General features: G+C 39.9%; 1 protein-coding gene across 1 annotated transcript in view; it reads right to left on the bottom strand.

Annotated features, from left to right (window-relative positions):
• Positions 1 to 18972, bottom strand: part of spock2 (SPARC (osteonectin), cwcv and kazal like domains proteoglycan 2) — a 288070-nt gene that overhangs the window by 83773 nt on the left and 185325 nt on the right. The gene's annotated exons all lie outside the window — the stretch shown is intronic.

Below are 18972 nucleotides of genomic sequence, written 5' to 3'. Positions count from 1 at the left end.
TCTGTCTGTTGGGGTGAGCTGGGAAGGCATAGAAAGAGTGAGACGCTAGGAAAGGATTAATGATCGTCACAGGAGACCTGGTTTCTCTAGTGGATTTTAATTATTTATTGGTTTTTAGCTAACACATGAGCACTTTATTTTGCCATTATTTATTTAATGGATTTGCACAATTTCCACTTTGGGGTTTTGAACCCGAGACTGACTTATATAAATAAAAGCACTTGGCATAATGTTACACCATCTCTCTTGTGTACGTGTCTTCATTGTGCTGGCTCAACTCAGTTTACGATTATCGACAGTCTAGGTCGAAAAGGTTACTTGGCCAATTCGAAACGTCACAAATGGGCAACAGCTGATCCAGGAATCGACCCTGGACTGAGTGCCAGTTCATCACAGACCTCAGTTCCACATATACATGGGGGCAATCTGGTTAACTTAACTGGCATGTCTGGCTGGGATGTGGAAGGGAAACTGGAGCAACAAGAGGAACGCTCACAAGCACACTGAGAGGGCACAAAAATTCCACTTAGACCGCACAATTTCATATCATACTTTATTTTATATAGTGCTTTTACTTCTATGGGATTATCTGAGAAATCAGAAAACAATGACAATCTGAACAGTTTCACATTACTTTTTCTTTTGTATAGTGCCTTTCATACTTAGCTTTTTGAGAAAACCATTTATTAAAAAAAGCAAAGCAAAATAAGTAATGACAGACATAAATATAAGATTTCTTCACTGAGTAAATCTGTTTTTATTATTGAAAGCCAGTCTATATAATAAGTAAAATGATGTACCCATTAAAGCCATCTGTATTTAAATGTGTTTATTAAGAAGTAAGTTAGCCAGGGTGACAAGACAGATGCCATTCTACTCTTCTTGTCATCCATAGCTATTTCCAACATGTTTGCTTTAGAGATGTTACATTTAATTAATTAAACCTGAATTAAGCAATGCTCTTTAGCCGTTTAAGTCTTATATTGCCATTTAAATAAAAACTGTCCCAGTATACTCTTTATTTATTAAAAGACTTTTCGAAACATTTTTTGTTCTTTTCTTCTGTCAAGCTGAATGCTAAATTTAAATTTTTATGGGCGGACACAAAGCATTTAATTAAATTAAAAGAGCACAAGTGCTGCATAGATAATTTCCATCAGAGCAGCACATCAAAAGTCTGCTAAATAACCGGAGTTGTCATTTCTGGCACTTTGAAATCCTGGAGGCTTTGTACTTGGTGAGAGATGAAATGTCAGGAAACATTTTCAAGGCAAATTCTGTCACCCATTTATGATTCAGTTGGCTGAGCCCGGGCACAAGTGCTGTATGTACACAAATGCTGAACATACACAACTCCAGTCGCAATGTTACCTTGTATGATTTTTTTTTTTTTAATATTGCACCTAATTGTAAATTGTCTGAAATCTGATGGGTAGCATTCTTATGCAAAGGTATAGCACGACAATGGGAAGAGACGTTTTGTTTTCACTACATCTAGAATGGGGCTTCCCTTCGCCAGTGATAAAGCAGTCAGGAGATTTTAGTTGGCAGGAGCCTGCCCCCCAGCTCCTTGCAATTTATTAAGAGCTGTGGAAAGGCCCATCTGTGGGGCATCTACATTATAACCAGGCTGACAGATAGGTGGACTCGACAATGGAGGAAAAAGAGTGAACGGTAAAAAGTAAAAGATCCCCTGAAAAAAATGCTATAGCTGCCCATGGAGTCACAGAGGTAAATGGATACACTTCTAACCTTCAAATACCTAAAGAAGCCATGTGGGTCCTAGTAAACTGAGTGATTGCTTTACATTTTCTTATGGAATTCTCACCACCAACACAGTGATTATAACTGCTTCCTCAGTGCTCCACAGTTCGATTTCAAGCATGATCGTGTAGGGTTTGTACGTGTATAAGTGTGCCATTACACTCTTCCTCACACTTGGATAGTTTACCCTAACCAATCTGCCCAACACAAAGATCTTTGGAATGTGAGGGAGTAATGTGAGCACTAGAAGAACATTCAGAAAGACACAGGAAGAATGTGCAGACTCTACAAGGGAAGACTGAATAAGCACTTGCCAGTATGCCACCATGCCACCCATGGTCTTCACTTGCTGCTAAAATGTAATATGAATCTGCAAACAAACCTACATTAATCCAATTTTATGTTCATTACAATCAGAAGGAAGGCAGCTATAAGCAAATGTAAACGCCATGCAGACTCTGACCGGTCCAAGAGTTGAATCCAGTTTGTGGCCCTGTAAGCCAACAGTGGAAGCAACCACAGTACAGTATATCCATCTATCCATTATGAAATCTTCATATTGCTTTTCAAGGTTTTCAGGGTGAATACCTTCTCCAGCAGCATTGGGCACAAGTCAAGAACCAACCCTGGGTGAGGTGTCATACACATTAGTGATGTCGATTAGCTTGACACTAGTCTAGCGGGGCCAGATGTGACTCTCAAACGCGAAAACATGTCTGGGAATAACCAAATTAAAATGTTTGTAGTTACTAGCGGCAAAATCTGCCACTGACAGGGCCATGCCTTTTGGGCTTCTTCCTAAAACACCTGCACCCAGTTTTTCCAGTTCATGTACTTTACATCCATGGGGTTTCAGGGACAGAGCAAACGATGCTAAACAAAATACTCAATGCTGAGAGAAAATTAAAATTGCTGTTGTTCATTCAGGAACTCAGTAGCACAAGGCAACTGAAGGTTAGCTGTAATGAGTGTGGCAACAGAGGAGACAGGCACACACACATAGACCACTGCAGCTACTTGGCTCCATGCATTTGTCTGCTATGATATCTTTCTGTCATTTTAACTATTGCATCACTAAATGACATAAGAACAGAAAGAAGAGTTTAGATAAGCATTGTGGTCGTTGGATATCCTATGTGTTAAAACACTTCGGCTATTTTGTGATGGCATGTTTGCATTTCCAGTCAGGCAATAATGTTAACTTCCTTTAGTTATTCATTTAGACGTACTATAACACTTCCTGGCAGATATCGCTATACATCACAACCAAATTTGTGAACGTACCTTTCTCCCCCACATCCTCACAAATACAGTATGTAAATAACTTAAAAGAAAGAAAACCCTTTGCCCTTGACAAACCCCAAAATCCAGGCAGTTTCCAGACACTTACTGTATGATAACATTAGTCCATTTTCCTTATTCTCTTTTCCTGAGAGTCTCCAAACGCGCTACCCCTGATAAGCAAGGATCGCTCTTAGGCCAGGTTTATACTTCACATGACGCGATGTGTGCTCCGGCGGACACTACTGCTACGCAAACTTCTGGGCATATTTTACGTAAATCTGGAAGATTCCACCAGGTGGCAGTGCAAGATATTATCACAGTGAGAACAGTTTCGGCTTTGCTATGCTGTGAATTGCCTGAAACACCCATTAAATTCTGATGACACCTTGTCACAATATCTCTGAAAAGGATGTTTAATGATTAAATTCCATCAATCCAGGGATGCACCCATTCCAGCTTGCATTGGGCATGAGGCAGAAACAATCCCTGGATGGGGCATCAGTTCATCACAAGGTGAATACAAGCACTCACATACACTAGCGTGATTTTAGTGTCACCAAATCTGCATATCTTTGGAAGGAAACCGGAGCACACTGTGGAAACCCAGAAGGAAAACATGTAAACTCCAAGCAAAGAATACCAGCAACGTGACTCCCTGCGAGACAGCAGCGCTACCGCTCTGCCACCATGTCACCCCATGTGTGTAATTATTAGTAGTATTCATTATTTAAATGAAATTAATGATTTATCTAAAAAATGTAACACATACTTGAATGCATTTCATCATGAAAGTGATATCAAGTATAAATCTAAGGATTCTAAATGTTGGAGTTGGAATATCATACATTTAATGTGTTCTGTGTGGTGATCTATTGCTGCTTGCCGCTGCTGTCAGGACAGGAGGAAGCCCCAGAAGCACGTAGTGATTAACAGATGGGTCAGTTTAAAGATGACGTTTACGATGGTCTACTTTAATGATAAAGTAAACTACGAGGTTAAAGTGGGCATTTTGAGATTAAAGCCGAAATTTCCATTTTAATCACAAAATAGACCTTTTCGCTATGTTCTTAGTTTTTTTTCTCTGTGGCTCAAATACAGCGCTGTGCATTATGTTGCTGTTGTGAAGGTGCAGAAAAAAAAAAGTTGGCACAGAAGATGGTATGTCAGACTTTTAAAATGTTTTGTGTCATTATGATGGGGAATATGCAATGCTTGAATATAAAAGCACCAGAAATGCATTTGTATGTCGGCATTTTGCTTCACCACATCGAACCATTCATCAAACATCAAAGCAGGCACATCGATCCGTAGGATCTGCAAAGTGGCTTTTTGTCACATGTAGATAGTAAATAGAGATTCTGATGTCACATTCCAACTTTTATTACACTGTACCCCCCGACTTTTTGCTGGCACTGCAACTCGCGCACGCATCACGTTAATTTCTGAGGATGTGCTCAGAGGACGCGTCAAATGAATGCTGGGAACATGTGGCAGCCATGATGCGTGCGCATACCCGTTCTGAGCGTAAAGTATAAACGAGCCCTTAGGTCACCACTTTAATTTCTCCTGATTGTTCCATCTGTTTCTACTTCAGAGTGGGTCGGCAGGCAAAAGTCTTCGAGGTGGCCACCTCCGTAAGCAGGAGAGCCAATCCTTTCTCTGGCTGTGGATAGTCAATGTTTGTCGTTTTTTTTGTCCTGTTTATTACTATGTGTTGAAAGTCTTTTTTCCTCCCCTTCTTGCCTTACGTGGCCTTTTTTAACTCTATCCTGGCGTCCTTTCTCTATGACAACCCTTGGAAACCGCAGCAACAGACCAGGTCTTCTTTACAACCATCTGCTCATTGTGCCTTATAACCACCCACTCCCCCACCATATTAAGTGAGCATAAGCAGTAACAGGGTTGCCATTGAGGATGGCTAAGAGACAAAAGCAAATCAGATAGCATTTATGTGGCAGTGCCACAGTACAGTCAGAAGACTGGTGTTATGCAGCCGTATCCGCGCTTCTGCTGGTGTCATTTGGTACATTTATTGATTTGGGTGCTTTCGCTACTGATATGTGCATCTCCTGTGGCTCATCATCAGCTCCATTAACGGCAATCTGTCTTGATGGGATGTAACACACCGTTTACTTCAAATGCATATTTTGCAGTTCATATTTTCACGTACATAGCTGCCAGTTCGTTCAAGTTTACATTGATTCTTACACTATTGTCCTAAGTGTGAATAACAGAGAACACATATGGCACCTGTGACAACTTATCGTTCACTTTTACCACTTACCCATTGAGGTCTTTGCATGCCAATGTATAATCTGATGTTACTGAAAGGTTTTCACTTGCATCAGACTATGTTTGTTTTTAAGACATGCAACGTGCTTCACACATTTATATGTTGTCATGCGTGTGTGCATGGGAAACAGCTTGAAGGCTTGGGTGATGGCAATTCTCTGCTGAGACAGGAGGTGACACCCTCTAACAACCGCTCTTCTTCCCCTTTATATGCAGAAAGGATGAATAACACTGTTCCATCTGAAGTCACCTCCAGCGTTCGTCCATCTAGATCCGCCTCTTTTTCCCAGAATGCCTTAAATTCAGAGAAGCCGCCATCCTGGTCAGTCTCCCCAAGACGGAAGTGTGGGGCGACTCACTTTTTTGCATCATAACACGCATTTTCTTTCAATTTATTGCTTAGAGATATACAGGGTTGCCTGCAAGGTGACCCAAAACTCCAACCTTGTCCTGTAATTTCTTTCACAAAGTTTAATTAGGGTTTTTTTAGGAGACTTTTTGACTATAGGTGGTTTATTATAATCAAAAGCTTGCTCTCTGTAGGACCAGGTTAACGAGAGCACCCCCGATTTTTGCAGTTCAAAATCATCACCCCTACTTTGGGCACCACCTTCATGAGGTGAAATGTGACACTCAGTGAGACATCTACTAGTTCCCATCCAGTTTTAATCAAAATTCACTCATGGTTATACATCTGGCTCAGCCAGACTAACGTGACACAAACACCTTTGGGGTGTGAGAGGAAAGACATTGTAGAAAAATCCATTACAAACAATGCCTGATTTGAACTCCTGAGCTACAAGGCAGCAGTGCTAGGTCCATTGCCACCATGTCACTCTTAATTACTACAACAAGAAATGATGTCTTGTTATTTATTGCTCTTCTTCCTAACTACCGATTAACACTGCATCGGGCATCTGTATTGCACACAGTGAAAAATGAATGGTGCATAGGCCTGTACATCTCAGTTCTAAATAATGTAAGGCTGTGAACAAAAAAAAACAACAAAAAAAAATTACTCATTCCCTGGGGCAAAATTGCTTAATTACCAAGGATATAAATGACCAGATAAAGCATTTCAGCTAGGAGATAGTTCACTGGGATGAACTATCTTCCTTGTTTCTTCTGAAGGTCATTGTCTTGGTTATCCATATTTGAAAGGTTCTCTGTAATAACATTCTGAAAAAATTCTAGTGAAATAATGAATCGCCCTGTGATATTAGAGTGTGGAAGAGCTGCAAGTGGATTCAATTTAATTCCTGCATATATTTCTGATACATTTAAGGTTTAATACAGAAGATGAATCAGAGAGATTGGAGACAAGGCATGTGTTTCTTTCTCCCAGTCCCCAGTGTTTATGCCGAGCAGATTCTTAATTCAGCAAAGTGATTGTCAAGCCATATTCCACCAGGCTAGTTTCTATTAAATATGTTCATCTTTTTTTTTTTTTTTACAAAGCTGTGTATGTGTTTACTTTTTCTTTTAATTATTTTAGCTCGTTCCGTGTGGAAACAACTAAAATCATCAATTCTTTTCATTTCCAAAATGACATCCAAGTGCAAGTCTTCAAGCACACAGACACTAAGAACGCCTTCTGTCACTCAGGATGCTTTCATTTGCCATTTTCTTTTAATTCATTTCAGGAAACTCTTGATTAAACCCTTGATTAGAGGGAGAATTTGTAATATAGTCCATTGGGTTTGAAATGTATAAACATTCCACTTGTTACAATTTACAGTCCTTACACTTGTGATATCCAATAGGTTATTCATCTGGTCTTAGATTGCTTTGGTTCATTTGCTAGCAGCAACAGCAAACCCTCATTTCATAAACTGAATTTTCATCATCATTTTTTGCTGTTTCTCCCTCATAATTAATATAAATATTAGTGAGCCCAGCGTAACACTGCTGAAATAGGCTTAGGCCCCCTGTGACCCTGAATTATTTCAACTGGGTTTTAGAATGTTATTACTTAGCCCACATTATAAAAAGAAAAGAAAAATTGAAATGAATTTCAGATCTTTAATAATAATAATAATAATAATAAATGGGTTTCTTCAGAACAAGGCCAATTGTTTTTATTCTCCTAGGTACTTAGCAGAAGCCCCATGAGCTCAAAGTGTTTTCTGGTTACAATTTGTTTAGTGCACTTTACAAGTTTGTTCAGCAGGACTCACACCAGAGTATCAAACTTAATTTTCATGCATTCATTCATTTTTGACTGTTTATTCTAATAATTTGTGTTTTTCATGAAATAAAACCTAGATGTGTATTTTTAAAGCATTCTTGCTTATCATGGCACTGGAGAGAAGTGATGTAATTCAGACATGATCAGTGTGCTCTGTACAAATGGCAATTCTATGCCAGCTACTCCTACAACCTGCGGTGTATCTATTATTTAACTAGTCTGAAAGGGAGAGGTTGCCAGGGTCAGGGGCATCTCATCTATATTCCATGGCTTTGGCCATCCTAATTGGTTTGTATAATGCAACAGACAGCAGAAACAAGCAGATGGATAACAGTGAAATGTTGCGCCATGACATCTTTCTGTTCCACAAGCCTCCACTGGGCTGGGGTGGCATCAATTGGGAAGGGAAAGACCAACGTGACACTTGAAAATCTGTCATGTTCAGCCTCAGTTAGACCCCTTTAATATTTTAAGAGGAACAGCAGAATGAGAATTCACTTTACTGGCCAGATACACTAACGTGTATGTGATAGGTCTATCACAGAACATTTAGAGACAGTATAATAACTGACTAGAGCCATTTATCTTTGTATAAGCTAAGCGGGTTCAGGTCCAGACAATATTCAGATTGGAGAACATCTTGGAAAAGCTTGGGTGGCTTCTGGAAGAGGTGTTGATGATACCAGCAGGGGCGCATACCCTGTGGTCTGAATGAGGAGTTCAATAACCCAGTGCAGTGACAGGGACACCGTGCTGTAAACATGGCACTGTCCTTTGGTTGAAATGTAAAACCGAGGTACTGACTCTCTGTCGTCATAAACGATCTCCGGGCATCCTTCATAAAGAAAAGGGTGTATTCCAATGTCCTGGCTAAATTGACCAAAATGCCCTTGTAATTCTGGCCACCTAATCATCCCCTGTTTCTCTCACTACTTCACCACCTAATAGCTTGTGTGTGGTGAGCATACTGCCATAAAAATGCTTGCTGTTGAATCGTCCAGGTGGATGTTACACATTAATGGTGGTTGAAGTGGCTCTCCATTCACTAGGAAAAGTGCACTGAGTAGTGAGAAAAGCATTAAATAAATGTAAAGTATTATTATTATTATTAATATAGTTTAGTTATAAAAAGTGCACTCACCCGCGTGGTAGGTGAAAAGGCTCTGGGAACAGGCAGCTGTGGTAGAGGTATGGAGGCACACAACAGGTGTAAACATTGTGTGCAGTTTAACGCAAGTGAGAAGCCCTGTCACCCGTTTTAATTCTTGAGTGCCAGCATGCCGATATCTGAACATTACTTTGTGCCATATCACTGAAGGACGTCACAGCAAAGTAACGAGCAGATAATATGGGCACATAAGCCGGCCGTGCAGAGGAGCCATTAGTTTTGGAAGCCCAGAGAAAGAGTAAAAGAGAAGGCAACTTCAGGAAGTTACCTGAAGTTAGGCGCTCATACGTGTGTGTGTGTTGGCAGAGAAATAGAAAGGCTTCTGGCTAGATCAAGGCTCCAGGGGTGAAAGGTCACAAGTGGCATTGCTGACTGGATTATGTCAGATTGACATTAATGATTGGCCAGGTATATCGGCCTGGTATATACAGTATAACCAAGGGACACCCACTAGGGGTGGTCTTTTGACCTTCTGCGGGTGGGTTTGCTGATAAAAACAAAACAGATTCTTTTTGTTATTGTATGCTGTATTAAAAGAGTTCTCATTACTAGTTTGAGTTTAAACAAAAGACAAGACTGATTTTTGGTTTAGAACCTTCCCTTGCTTTTGACTATATTGATCTTCTCTGATCACTAATATTATATTTAGCTGCCTCCTCCTGATGGTACAACACTTTGGTTCAAAACCTCAACATTGTCTTTGCCTGAATGAACTCTGAGCTTTCTTCTCTTTGTATCTGTAGATTTTCTCCTCGTTTTTTTTTTGGTTTCCTCCACAAGCCAAAGAGGTGCTTGTTAAACAACTACAGCTACATTTATTTATATTGCACATTTTCATACAAACAATGCAGCTTGATGTGCTTTACTGATAGGTGACTCACAGTTGGGCTGAAATGAGTTGGCATGGGTGTGCAGGTAGGAGTGTGCCCAGTGATGGATTGGTGTCTTGTCGAGAGTTGAGTCCCCCTTCAACCCTTTTATGCAATAAGTGGGCACAAGAAATGAGTGAGTTGGTGGGTATGTGACCTCTGGAGTGGGCCTTTACAGATGCTTATTATGCCATAGGAACTGAGGGGACAAGTACCTTCTCTCTATGTAGCAAACTGAAAAAATAAATAAAAAAATTATTGTCTAAAACTAATTTATTATTAAGTTGAAAATACTCCAGAAACATCATCATCCATTTATTATCCAACCCGCTATATCCTAACTACAGGGTCATGGGGGTCTGTTGGAGCCAATCCCAGCCAACACAGGGCACAATGGAGGAAACAAACCCCGGGCAGGGTGCCAGTCCACCGCAGAGAAATATCATCAGTGGGTTACAATTGCATTTTTTTTGTGCAAAAAAATGGAAAAATAATATAAAATTGTAGTTAGTGCAGTAAAACAAGCAGGATGGATATCAAAGTAAATGTCTGAAAAATTCAGGTAGAGAGGGCATAGCCAATAATTTTTAGAGCACACTAAATGTTTTTTTTCAAACATGGCTAACATTATTTAGTATTTTAGTAACTTAGCATTTAATAACCATTACCACATCCTCAACTACATGCACATTAGATTGACTGTCAAGTCCAAATGGGCCCCGTGTGAGTACAAGTGTGGGCCCTACAATGGACTGGCATCCTGAACAGAGTTAGCGGCTGATGCTGCTAGGCCAGGCCTGCGACCCTGAATAAGATTGAGTGGGTGTGAGAAGGTCATGCAATTTAGTGTGTGATGTAGCCCACCATGTTAAAAGTTTCAGTGAAATCTTATTTGAATGCGCTAATCAACATGTAAAACGTCGCCATTCTCTGGCACCATGATAAGTGTGTACAGTGAAACTTCTTTCTTTCTTTCTTTCTTTCTTTCTTTCTTTCTTTCTTTCTTTCTTTCTTTCTTTCTTTCTTTCTTAACTGAAAAATCTCAATCAAATGCAATTGAATTTACGTCTAAAAATAAACACAAAGATCCTGACATGTGTATCCAGCAGTTATTCTGAGTGTATTTATAATCACAGCTCTGTCAATTTCAAATGACTACAGTAGGTTGGCTGCAAAGGCAATGCAGAGAGCACTGACTTTCTCCTCCCAGCATTTTTTTAAAATATAACAGACAATACATAGTACAAATTGATAGACAAGTTAAAAGGGCAGAACACAATAGAGGCTGGTTGTTGTTAAGGAATATATAAGAAAAATGAAACAATAAAAAACACACCATCATACTAATAACAAAAGAATCCACCCACAGTCTAATGACAGATGTTACAATTATCATGCATGTTAAAAACAAAAAATGTACTAACCTCAACTTCCTGATGTAGAGGAAAGCATGTAAGAGAAAAAAAAACAATAAATTAGAAATTAGAATACTGAATGAAACAGCATAACATGCAAGTCCCCCCATAACAATTTGTGAAGAGGGTCATTTGTGACTGGTGGCTTTCAGCCATCTTGTTTCCTCTCTAACCAGTTTCCCTGTAAAACCTGAAATGACTTTTGGGTTTTGGTAGTTGTATCGTTTTGCTTACTTGCTTTCTAGGCACCTGGCTTTAATGAGGTCTTTTGTACTCATGTCAGCCGGTAAAACCTATTTTTTATTCCTGTTAAAGATACTTTGATTTATATAAAGTCATCTGCAATGAGCCCTTTGCTTTGCTTCCACAATGCCTATATTCTACCAGCAGTGCACAGGATACAATAAGAAATGACAGTCATTTACGGCAGCATTCCGGTTAAGAGCTCTCCAGAATGATCTCATGGGCTGGTTTATAAAGCTGGAAACATGCCTAACCACAAGATGACTTATGTGGTGCAAAGAGTTTTCAAAATGCTGATATTTCAACTATAGTCACACAACAATAAATAGACATAATTTTACAAATATTCACATGTAACTGCGATTACATAATCTCCATTCTAAACCTGATTTATCCTGGAAAATAGTAGTGGGCCGCCTGGACGACTCTCTCAACATCCAGAATAATGCCAAGGAGATTTAAATGGTGTGCTTGTTAATAAAAACCACAAGTGAGAGAGAAATAATTAAGTCGAATGCAGAGAAGACACACAAACCCTTGGTGCCACACTGAGCCTGATTTCACAGGTATTTGAACTCCTGTGTAACTGATGGGGTGGCTCACCTACTTGCCCACTTTTCCAGTAACACAAAAGTACTCCCTTTTCACCTTCCAGTTCTCTCCCTCTCTGGTGTGGCCTCTTCTTGTTGCCCAGCCACTGACATGAGGTAGTTTCAAACAAACTCCTGAGGTCAGGGCTGCTGTAAAATGGCTAACCCTGCACTCAGGCCTCAAAAAAAAAGGCCATGTGAAAGGCAATTTTCCCTCAGGGTTTAATAAAGTACATCAAAACAAAACCATAAGTCTTCCTAGTGCTGGATTCAATGGGGAGAACCTCGGTAGATCCTCGACCATCCAGGTCCTTAAATGAACAAATACAAGATTTTGAATCATTTTCTTTCCTGATTCCTGGAGTTGAGTCCCTCTCAGACATTATTGGTCATTTGAACCCAGACACTTGTGTGGTCACTTTTGACTTTTTAGAGGGACTATCAACAGGTCTTAATTTATTCAAGGTGGTCACATGCTATACCACATGCTATACCTTGTAGGGCATCTTGGACTGTTGTTCAATACCCATAGCAAATGCTGACTAATGTTTGCCATTATTTTTTAAGAACTCCTAGAAACTGCAGGTCTTTTCTTGATGAATGAAAACATCTCTTACCTTTACTAACTACTGCATGTTACACATACTGATTAAAAAAGAATCTGATGTCCTCAGATTGTGCAGCAGATCTCAATTGACAGTCATGAGGTGGGGAACCATAGGTGCCATCCTTGCAGCTGTGTTAAAAAGGAATGGGAAGCATAGCTTGACTTCCACATAAATGACATACAGTGCAGTGGTAAGGCAGAAGCAGCACATGACTGAAACTCTGTTATTGTGCACTTTTAAAATGCACATGAGAGCTGCACATGGTAATATTTTAAATTCACAATAATGCCAAATTATTTATCAGAGGGCAGAGAAATATTCTATTGTTGTGAAAGACTATATAATTCCTAGCTGTGCCCCCAAACAATCACAATGTGACACAGGCATATCCTTTACAGGATTCCAGCACTGAACCGATCAATGTGAGTTTAAACAAATCCCCATCCTCTACATTTTGAAGATGTCTGTTTTTCCTGTTTTTGAATAATATTAAAAACTTCACTCTGTGAAAGAGTCATCTGTTTTCTGGACAACACATATGGTCACCCAGTATCTTTTGTAGCTCTAGTGGAATTGAGACGTTTCTTTTCAGAGGTAACAGGAGCTCATGGTGATTCACAAAGAATCAAGTGTTAGTCATAGCCTTATTCCTGTATATGTACTTTAAAAATTAAGTAATATTACAATCATAAATTTGAGAATGAACCATACATTTCCAGTAGCACTTTTTATAATCCAAATTATGATGTTACAATCTTATATTCATAATACCAAGGTTTCATTGAACTGAGGTGGATGACATTACAAAAGCTAATTCCTTTCACCCAATTGAAATTAGAATTGTAGGAAAATGGTTGGCTGTTTATATGTGCCGACTATACTGAGAGAGATGAGATACGCCAGAAAATTCACAAGGAGAATAAGGGAACCCGAAGGCATGTGAAGCTTGGAATTGTAATTGAGACATATTGAGGAAAAGCCCCAGTGCCGGTCCAATTGAAAGCCTCCTCGGTTGGTTTTAGTGTAGCCGTTCACAAATGTTATATTAGATGGTTGGAGTAGTCTAATGCCAGGTTTTAAACTCTTAGTTTACAACCCTGAACAAATGAAAAGACTGAAACAGGAAAAAGGGAAGGATTGCATGTCAGGCAGGGTCCTATTTCTGTTTCTCTGTGCATTGTTTCTGCTGTTGGCTCATCTCTCCCTTGTGAACAAGATGCGTGCAAACATGCCAAGAAACCATCAGAGTGTCTCCAGCGAAGCAGATTGCTGTCAGGACTGGATAAGCATGGCCACAACCCTATCACTTTATTTATTTGCCGTTGATTGACAGGACATCTGCTTCATAGTGGAGCTCATCTGGGCTGGGGGTAGGGTACTTCTAAAAGTGACAGGCAGCCTTGCTTCTCCTCTTGTGTAAACCATGTGATCTTCAGGTACATTTTAAAAAGAGTCTAATTGTGAATTCCCTGAGCTGTCTTCAGACACGATGGCCTTGACTGGTATTCTAAAGGTCCGCACTTTAATGGCCTTGGTCCCAAAACGTATACTGATGTAAATCCGGCCAAATGTCCCTGATACAGACAGTATTGATGCTGCTACTGTTGCATTATTTAGAAAGCTGTCTACTGCTCACTAATGGGGAAGAGCATTGGTGAAGCATCCTGTCACATATGAAGAAGAAGTGAAATCTATCTTATGAGGCTTTGAAATAAGTAGAAAGGAAACAAAAATATATTTGTATGTATTTTGTGTTGGGTGGGCCAAGTGAAATGAGAGGCAAGATAGGAAAAGCGGCAGTAGCATGGTTAAGTATGACTCTAAGATAAGGAAAGAAAGATGCACTGGCGAGAACAAAGCATGTCACCATGTAGGTACAGAAGGAAGGCTACCACTGTGGACATTGTGTGCTGTACCTACACTTCTGACTCTTGAAGAGTTAGAGGCAGGTGTACCCAGATAAAAAAGTGAAAGAAGGAAACCTTGGGAGAAAACATGCAATGATTCCCCAGGGTACTTAAGGCAGGCAAACCAGTGGATGCAAACCAGAAAGAGTGAGGCCACTTTACACTAGGAAAAGGTAATGGCCATATCTTCCTAGTCAGAATACCAGGTATCTTCAAGGAATACTTCATCCAAAAATTGTATTTTTGTTTTATATGTTATTTTCCATGATAGGGATAGCTGTAAAAATTCTCAATCTCATATTGTCATGGGTAATAATAATAACAAAGTTTATAACCTAATGTGAGTCTGTGGTGACCAACGCTTGACAATGGCAAATAACATCAAAAACATCCATTAAAAAATCTCATGCCACTCGTGTTGTATAAGCAGCATGCCAAGACATCCAGTTGAATACTCGCAACGTGCACTTTTTGCTAAAACATTGTTAAACATTTTGTTATTGTTAAATAACTCACATGGGATCATGCTTTTGAATATTTTAGCAAATATTGTGAGGACACAACTGGATTACTTCACATGTGGATTGTGCAACATGGCTAACATGAGACTTTTTCATGGATGGTTTAATAATGTTGGTCACCATAGGCTCCCACACTATCCGAAATGTTATTACAATTCTCTATGAAAAGATTAGACTAAAGCTTTTTATTGGCTGTCACTAAAAACCACATTGACTAAGTAACAGAAAGACATTTTTTTTGGGTGGAGTATTGCTTTAAGACAAACTGTCTACTCCCTTAGTGAACTGCAGGCATACAATCTCTTTTGTGGCATTTACAGTACAACATTTACAGTGATGTCCTTCCTGATGATTTGCATTTCTTTTGCCAGCGACATTCCTCTTCTGTCTCTGTCTTAGGGCCCTTCTCCATGCAGTGCAACTTTAATGCAAGGTAAAACACACTCAGAAATATGGATACATACTGTATAAATGAATACAGTAATGGCATATGTTTAGGTTTTGTAAATATTACATTTCATTACTTTCATCTAGAGCAGATCTTTAAATTAATAAGAATGTATTCTCCGACGAACCTTTCAGCAATAATGACTTTCCCGTCCTTCAGGCAGGAGGAATTCAAGAAAGTGTAGAGTACCCACCTCGTGTTGTATTGTGTGTGACATTTCCCCTTAATCTTAACTAACAAATGCAAAACCTAATAGCACATTTTCAAGCATCCTCAGATCAAACTGAAGGCACTTAAGGCAATCAGAAAGAGTCCTACAATAAATTGATGGCGCTTTGGTCAAAGCCTTTTACAGCACACTGCATGTGACTCATGCATACAAATGTTCTGTGGCTAATAAAGAAGAAGCCTAAAAATAAATTTGTCTATGACCTGGACAGCCTGTATAAGAGCCATTATTTTGCTTATGGGGTCTCTGCAAAGGGCCACCACAGTAGAGAACTGCAGATTTCTCTTCTTTTGTATTCTGCTTTCCCGTGCTGCAAACTGTTTGCCAGTGCCACGGTTTGAGAGAAGTGATTCTCCGGGGAGTTAGCCAGATTGCAGAATATGCTACCAAGTTTGAGTCTGCACTTGAATGAGAAATATGTACTTCAGCTCTGGTGTGGTACAGCCGAACTGCTTCTTTTTCTCACCTCTAATTTTAGCCAATGACAAGCATACATGTTCCAACCTCACATTTTGCTCATCTTTTCTGGCATTTATGAGAACGTCTGTTAGGATCTTCTAAACTGTACAGTGTGTCACTTCAGCAGCAAAACTGCTATGTGTAAATGTTTAATCTGGTAGGACTGTCTAGTCTGATGTATGCTATGTCAAATCAGAGTTCTATTCAAAATGTTTTGCCCTTAATCTTTTTGACCAGGCCATCTCTACACTCTCTAGCAGACTGAGAAGACCATTATAAACAAAGAATGGATTTTTGTCTCCAGAGCTGTCAATTACATGCCACCAATGAGGCGTGGCTGCAAATACTACATGCAGCGTGATCGCTGCTTACAGCAATGACAAGGGTAAAAAGAGAGCAATCTGACAAAAACATTTCCATTTATTAAATTTAGAAGTCGTTCAAAGCCAAACCAACAGATCACACAATCACAAGCGACGATAACAAGATGAATCCAGAAATTTCTATAAAGACCAAAACATCTCAACTGAGGCAGCCCTAAGATTGAGGTCAGGATCGCCTCCACAGTAAAGCAAAAAAACAACTGCTTACTAGTGCTGTAACACTCCCAGAAAGGAAAAGAGACAATTGATCATGAAAACTTTCAACCTCATAATAAGACCATCCACAAAAATCAAAAATGCAGGAGCATTTAAGCTGAATATAACTTGATGTCCACTTTAGAAACTGAGGTGCTTGTTCATTTTTTTAATTGGCTTGAGTACAACTTAGATGATTGGAGTGTTAATAGCAGACACCTAGTGTGACATACCCAGCGACTCACTCTAACTAGTCCGTGACTCGCCCCAATTTAGATTTTTGCGGTGCAATTTCCCAAAGGTGATCTGGCTCACAAGATCCTCATTGTTGAGGACCCAAGCAACTGGACCAGACCAAGGGGACACCCACATAACACCTGACACCAGCAGCAGATAGATGGTAATTTCCGGGGAGTGGGACTGAACCATGTGTCAGCCTGAAGGGTTGCCAACCAGGATCCCGAGCTGTTTCATGATGTGGTGGGTGAGGCAACGTGCTGTACCAGTGCATGCTCTCCAATCTCACCTGACTTGGTAACCCTGCACAGGCGTCATACCATAAAACATCCATCCATCCATCCATTGTCCAACCTGCTGAATCCGAACACAGGGTCATAAAACATGAGGCCATAAATAAGGTAGCCAAATAATATTCCTGGAAAGGTTATTTCCAGGGATTATTTTGTTATTTACAAAATTAGCAACCCTGTCAGGAACATGTTTAACATGGGCCAAGCTTTACAACATGTACAGTATGTTGTAAATAATATTCATGATGTTCTAACACACCAGTTTAACAGCATTTTATGTGCTGCTAATAAATATTGTAGCATCCAGCAAACTGAGTACTGAGACTGCAATGTGGTGGAGTCAGTTATGTATGAGTAACCGTGATCCCCTTAGAAGTACCTTGTTTTTCTACAGCTTTGTAGAAGGTTCTTTTAAAGCAGTTAGGCAACACCACAGAGATTTAAAAAGTCAGAGAGGAGGCAATGTCTGGAAAGGTTAGGAAGAGATGGCCAAAGGGTCTACTGGTGAGCACCTAGGTGGGGTGAATTCTGACCTGTCCTGGTGTCAAGGTGGGTATTTGCTACTTGATTTGTAGGAGATATCAAACTTGACAACTGATATTGCAGGCCTTGTCGTCTGAGCATGTAATTTTAAGTATATGACTATAAATAGCAAAGGATGACAAATTAGATGACCGTGTAATGATTTTCCAGCACAGTTTCACATTTCCGAAGTATTTCAAGCTCACCCCTTTTTCTGACAGCCGATAACATGCGACCTGACAGAGTCAGTGCCCATACAAAGGCATTGCATTTTATTGTGGTACCTAAAACATGTAACATCAGACACATGAGTCTGTCTTCTGCTTGTCAAGTCTAAAACTGTGTTCATTATTCCTCGTAGTTGCATTGTACTTCAGCTGAGTACTCATTGGTTCTCAATTCTCGTACGCACAGAAGCCCACCCCAATGACTTAAGAAAAAAATAAACCCAAAAAAATCTTTCAAACCTACAGAGACCATCTGCAACTCTCTTACATGAAGTTTGATACTGAAAATCACTGGAAAAGTAACATGTCATAGCCTTCAGACGCATTATAATTACAGGTAAAATTCCGTTACAACGAACTTCCAGGGACCTAAAGAATATTTCATTGTAATGAAAATTTTGTTGTAATGAGATTCTGTATTTGTTACTATAGTGCTTTCTTTAACTTGCGTCCAGGCGTCTGCAATCATTTCAATAGCTTCTTTCGTGTTAATTTTAATTTTCTCCTGTCTACAGGTTATGCTGATGAGAATTTTTCTCAGCATTTCCTTGCGATAATACACTTTCAGGGTGCGAATGATGCCCAAATCCAATGGCTTAATCACTGCTGTGCAATTGGGTGGGAGGAATTCAACGCGAACATTATCTAAATGTGGAATCATGTTGTGGGCAGCACAGTTATCAATCAGAAGCCGAATCATCCTTTTCTTCTTCTTCATATTGTGAGGTTTCTGAACTGCTTTGGGATACCCCCCACCCAACGGGAACGTCACGCTGAAGTGCGTCCCGAAGCGTGATTTCCGCGTCTGTGTAAGATTGTTTGTCCGTTGCCAGGGCAGGGCAAAAGCGGGCTCACAGTGGTGCAATGAGGTGCCACAGAAGCGAATCCTAAAAGATTGGAGTTGCACTATAAGTCCCTGTCTTACACTCCAAAACACAAGACTGAGTCTCCACTTTAGCAAAACCAGCTTTATTCAGCTTGAAACAGGAACAGCACGGTTATTTATTGTAGCGGGATCTGCCACTCTCCTATAAACAGACACAGCAGTCAGGCAGGGTCGTGTCCAGGTTAATGGCCAAGTAATCCTGTTCCCTGCATTACCCATCAAGTTTGCTTTGGCGGAGAGATGC

This window comes from Erpetoichthys calabaricus, chromosome 2 (assembly GCF_900747795.2).
Source record: "Erpetoichthys calabaricus chromosome 2, fErpCal1.3, whole genome shotgun sequence".
Taxonomy (NCBI): domain Eukaryota; kingdom Metazoa; phylum Chordata; class Cladistia; order Polypteriformes; family Polypteridae; genus Erpetoichthys; species Erpetoichthys calabaricus.
This window is presented reverse-complemented; position numbering and strand designations above follow the sequence as displayed.